The following is a 5,862-nucleotide window of genomic DNA, read 5'->3' on the forward strand; positions in this document are numbered from 1 at the left end:
TTGACTCCTTACTTAACTATAACTATGACTTGATCCTAATACATGAATAAGAGGTTAGGGCGGGACTCTAACATTCCCTCCCCCTTAAGAATAGCCTTGTCCTCAAGGCTGAAGCTGCGGAAACTGCTGAAGAATAGTGGCTGGTTCCCAGGTTGCATCTTCCGAAGAGGTGTCTTTCCACTTGACGAGGACTTCCTTGATCATGCGGCCATGCAGGTGCCGTTCTCATGTGTCTAGGACCTGTTCAGGTTGGAGCCAGATTGACCCTTCTTCATCCAATTCAGGTAGACTGGTTTGAATTCTGCAATTGTTCCCAATCACTTTCTTGAGGCATGAGACATGGAAAACTAGATGGATTTTTGCAGTGGGTGGCAAAGCTAGCTTGTAGGCCACTTCTCCAATGCACTGAAGTACTTGATATGGTCCGTAGAATTTTGGAGATAGTTTATGACAACCCTTGTCTTTGAGTGAAGTTTGCTTATATGGTTGCAACCTCAAAAATACCTGATCCCCTTCTTGAAATTGGTGCTCTGAGCGATGCTGATCTACTTGTTGCTTCATGTGGTTTTGAGCTTGATGAAGATTTTCTTTAAGATGGGCGAGCATGGTTGTGTAGTTTTGTAGGAGTTGTTCCACTTCTTGTACCTTGGAGCATCGCTTGATATAAGAAGTAGGGGAAGGAGGGAGTTGACCATAAACTACTTCATAGGGAGTCACTTTGGTGGTGGCATGATAGTTGTTGTTATACCACCATTCAGCTAGAGGCAACCACTATACCCATAGATGTTGCTTTTCTGAAGTGAAACACCTACGGTAGGTTTCCAGACATTTGTTGACAGCCTCAGTTTGACCATCCGTTTGTGGATGATAGGAAGTACTGAGTTTTAGTTGGGTGCCTTGTAGCCTGAAGAGTTCCTGCCAAAATTTACTGGTGAAGATCGGGTCACGATCAGACACAATAGAAGCGGACATGCCATGCATTTTGAAGATCTGATCCATGAAAGATTGAGCGACCAAAGTCAGTGTAAACGGGTGGGGTAGGGTGCAGAAATGAGCATACTTAGAAAGTCGGTCCACAACCACCATGATGACTGACTTGTTTCCTGACTTTGGAAGACCTGTAATGAAATCCATAGAAACCTCCATCCATATAGATGCTGGGATGGGCAACGGTTGTAATGTGCCTGGTGCTTTGACTGTCTCCCCTTTGTGGCGTTAACAGACATCGTATTCCGCTACAAAAGTAAGGATGTGCTTTTTTATACCTGTCCAAAAAAATAATCTTCTAGTGCAAGCATATGTCTTCTGAAAGCCTGAATGTCTTGCAGTGGGGGATGCATGCAATTCTGCCAAAATGCGGCTTTTGAGGGTGGATGTTGGTGATATTACGACTCTATCCTTGTAGCGAAGAATCTCATCCTACCACGAGTAGCCCTTGGTGGAATTTGGATCCGCCTGCAATTGAGTAATGAGTTGGGAGAGCCTACGATGTGAAAACCATTCCCTACAAGCCTCTTCAATCCATTCTGGAATGGGAAGGGAAATTGCGAGCAAGGTACTTTCCTCCTCAAATTGGCGAGATAATGCATCTGCTACACTATTTTCGTGCCCTTTCTTGTAAATGATCTCATAATCATATCCCAACATTTTGGCGAGCCATTTATTTTGTTGTGGGGAGGATAGGCGTTGCTCCAAAAAATATTTAAGACTATGATGGTCTGTGCGGATTTGGAAACGTCGCCCCAGTAAGTAAGGTCGCCAGGTATCTACTGCATGTAAGATGGCCATCATTTCCTTCTCATAGGTAGATTGTCCCAGATTCCTCCCACTTAGTTGTTGTCTTGTGAAGGCCAACAGTCGACCTTCCTGCATTAAGACTGCCCCAATACCCGTACCCGAAGCATCACATTCAATGACAAAATATTTGGTGAAATTAGGTAGTGATAAGACTGGAGTGGAACACATGGCATTTTTGAGAGCTGTAAATGCCTGTTGTGCATCATCATTCCAGAAGAATGAATTTTTCTTGAGGAGTTGAGTGAGGGGCTTCGCAATGCAGCCATAATTGTGGACAAATTTGTGATAATAGTCTGTGAGACCCAAAAATCCTCTCAGGCTCTTCAAGGTCTTAGGTTGAGGCCAATCCTGCATTGCCTGGATCTTTTTGGGCCCAAATACTCAACTTCTTCCATGCCAAAAGAACATTTGGACATCTTAACAAATAATTTATGCTTGCGGAGTAGTTGCAAGAGCAGATCTACATGCAGAAGATGTGCGGCCCAAGTGCAACTATAGATGAGGATGTCATCGAAGAAGACAAGGACAAATTTCCTGAGATATGGTTTGAGAAGGTGGTTCATAAGGCTCTGAAAAGTAGATGGGGCATTACAAAGACCGAATGGCATGACCAGGAACTCATAATGGCCTTCATGAGTTCTGAAAGCAGTCTTTGGAATGTCAACTTCCTTCATGCGAATTTGGTGGTAGCCTGAGCGAAGATCCAACTTAGTGAAGAATTGAGCCCCATTGAGTTCATCCAACAAATCATCAACAACCGGGATGGGAAATTTATCTTTGACTATCAACTTATTGAGGGACCTGAAGTCTGGACACATCTGCCATTCCCCATCTTTCTTGAGCACCATGACTACCGGTGATGAATAAGTACTAATGCTGGGACGAATGACACCTGCTTCCAAAAGTTCCTTGATTATTTTTTCTATTTCATTCTTTTGGGTGAATGGATATCTGTATGGGCACACATTTGGTGGTTGGGCCCCTAGAACCAAGGTGATGCTATGATCATGTTCCCCTCACGAGGGTGGAAGCTCATGAGGCTTGTCAAAGACTGGCAGATGGTTATTTAAAATCTTTTGCATCTCAGGATGAATTGGCAGAGAATTGGGTTCGACGGCCTGGATGGCATTAGATTGAGCTATAACTCCATGATGGCCCTTTTTTAGCAATTTTTCCATCCTATGTGAGCTGATGATAGAGGGAGCTCCCGCCTGGAGTCCACAGAGGGTATATGTGGATTTGTTCTAATTAAAGCTCATATATAACTCCTGAAAATCTGTTGTGATTGGCCCAAGAGTGCGAAGCCATTCAGCATCGAGGACAATGTCGCACCCTCCCATGTGTATGGCAAACATGTGGGTCTTCAAGTGATAATCCCTCATTTGAAGTTTGACATTTTCACAGCGGCCTTCACATTTCATTGTTCCCCCATCTACAATTTGGACTTGGAAGTTAGAAACTGCTCGTACAAAACAATGCACTGCTTACGCGACTTTTTGATGGATGAAATTATGTGTACTTCCATTATCAATCAAGACTACTATTGGGCGATGTTTAATAAAACCTCTGATTTTGAGAGTTTGAGGTGAAGAAATCCCTGCCAAAGCATGCAGCGAAATAACTAGTTCATCAGGGACATTGTCCTTGTGGTTGTCTTCTTCTACCTCCTCCGGTTCCTCAAGTGTTGGGGCTTCCTCCGATGAGCTGTAATCAGTGGCATCAATTTGAAAAAATTTAGGCTCCTTGCATTTATGACCTGGGGAGTATTTTTCATCTCAGTAGTAACATAATCCCTGTTTTCTTCTTTCGGCCATTTCTGCAGGTGACACCTTTTGAACCTTAAGTGTTTGAGTTGTGGTGTGAGCCTGTGGGGGGCGACCCTTGGCAGTGAAATTTGTGCGAATGGACTGGGCTGCTAATGCACGTTACGAGCTACCTTGCAAGCCTCCGACCATGTGGGAGGGTGGTGTAGTCGGACGTTGGCATGTATGGCCTCTTTAAGACCGCTAATAAAACATTCTGTGTAGAACGCATCAGAGAGATCCCTAGTGCGGAAAGCTAAGGCTTCAAAGGCTGTAACATATTCATCCACTGTGCCAGTCTGTCAGAGCTTAGTGAGACGACCCAAAAAACAAGGTTCCTGGTCAAAGCGCTCTGTAAGAGCTTTTTTGAAGGTGGCCCAAGTCAGAAAACTTCCATTGCAACGTTGATGCCATTCCCACCATTACCATCTTTGATTGTCCAAGTACATGCTCCCCACCATAAGTTAAGTCTCATTATCTAAGATGTTATTCAAATTGAAATACTGCTCCATTTGTGCTATCCACGTGGCCAGGTGAGTACCATCAAATTTATGCATATCCAGCTTGGGAGGTCGCGGATGGGATTTTTGGTGGGTGCCCCAGAGGTGAAGAGAGCGACTAGACTCACCCTCACTATGTCCATTGCCAATATACGCCTCCTCGTGGGCTTCCTCCTTGCCTTTAGAGAGTGTGTTAGTTAGTCTATCAAGTTGAGATTGGATGGCTTGCAAGGATTGTTCAAGTTTCTCGATCTTCTCATTGGCCATAGTTTGAGCTCTAGTTTCTACCATGCATCGATCCTATGTACTTGAGATTTGGGACTGCCCGAATTTTTTTTTTTCACTGACAATTGAATGGTACCACCTTGCTTAGCTCGTCGTCCTGATTCTTATGGGCTAGATCACCAATAAGCGCCCCGGGGGGTCTCAGACTTTTTTTTTTCTGAAAACTCCTAACGGAGTTTTACTCATTGCTTAGGAATACTACAGTAGTCGAATCCCCAAAATGTCAAAGCTGCCAAAAGTCCTGCAAAAATCACGCCTTGGTATAGGAACCCCACACAACTACTCAGATCTAGTGGATCTAAGAGATCTGGATGGCTGATCGGATATCTCTAAGCAGTGACACCAACTGCTGCTGCGGATCTGATGGATTGGAAAGGCTGGTCTGCTAACTCGGAACTGCGGGACTGATGTCTACTGCAACCACTTGCGAGATATGATCTGGCATAGATTATGCGTGATCCCAAGATAGAAAAGGGAACTATGGTCTCGAGGAGTATCAAGTGCTACAGATCGCAATATACATAAGGGTCTGACAGTAGTACTCGACCCAATGTTTCAGGGCTCTAACTAAGGAGGATCAACCGTACCCTTAGCCGTACAACCCGACTACCCTATCGTACGGGCGAGTAATCTCTCTGAGTGCTATTCTTGGTGTACTGTAGCAGCAAGAGGGCTGATGATTTATTTATGGTGAGGTTTCAAAGGAGCTAGGGGGCTTCCGATATACCTAGAGGGTACTTGGAAGACATTCTTTGCACGGTTCTATCTAATGTGCTACTACTCGAAGGGGTACCCACAGGGGTTACAAGGGAGTCCAACAAGCGTGACCACCTCTTGTATTTCCTACGTGCATGCCTCTCCAAATCCGCAGGTTTATGCGCTCAACGATAGATCCCGTGGTTTAAAGACGCCAGAACATGTCTCTAGCCAAAAAAAAAATTGCTAAGAAATGGAGATCCCACCGGCCCTGGAAAGAGCTCTGATACCACTTGTTATGCTCTTAACCTGCAAGACGATACCGAAATACAGAATATGTGAAGAAATATACCCAGAACATAGAATAGTGAGAAACAACAACAAGTATTTTATTATTCAGAAAGCAATGTTCACTTGCCTCTTCGAGGGGGCAACCTCCAATAGAGCAGAGCTCGATTAGAAAATAAGACACGATGCTCCTCGCAGGGAGTCTCTCTCCTTTATATATGACTCATATATGCAATACCATGGATCAATACCATGGTTCTTATTAATACCATCTATCTAATACAATGGCCCATTTGCAACTAACTGTGGTCCCATCATTAATTGCTGGTTAACCACTTGACTCCTTACTTAACTATAACTATGACTCGATCCTACTACATGAATAAGGGGGTTAGGATGGGACCCTAACACACTTGATGGTTGCATACACTTAGGTTCACTCTGTGAGCTCGTGTGAGCCTTCATACCCACCTTGCTTATTCATTCCACCCAAG

This window comes from Pinus tabuliformis, chromosome Q (genome assembly GCF_031772625.1).
Source record: "Pinus tabuliformis cultivar Carrire ecotype Pingquan chromosome Q, CPIR1, whole genome shotgun sequence".
NCBI lineage: Eukaryota > Viridiplantae > Streptophyta > Pinopsida > Pinales > Pinaceae > Pinus > Pinus tabuliformis.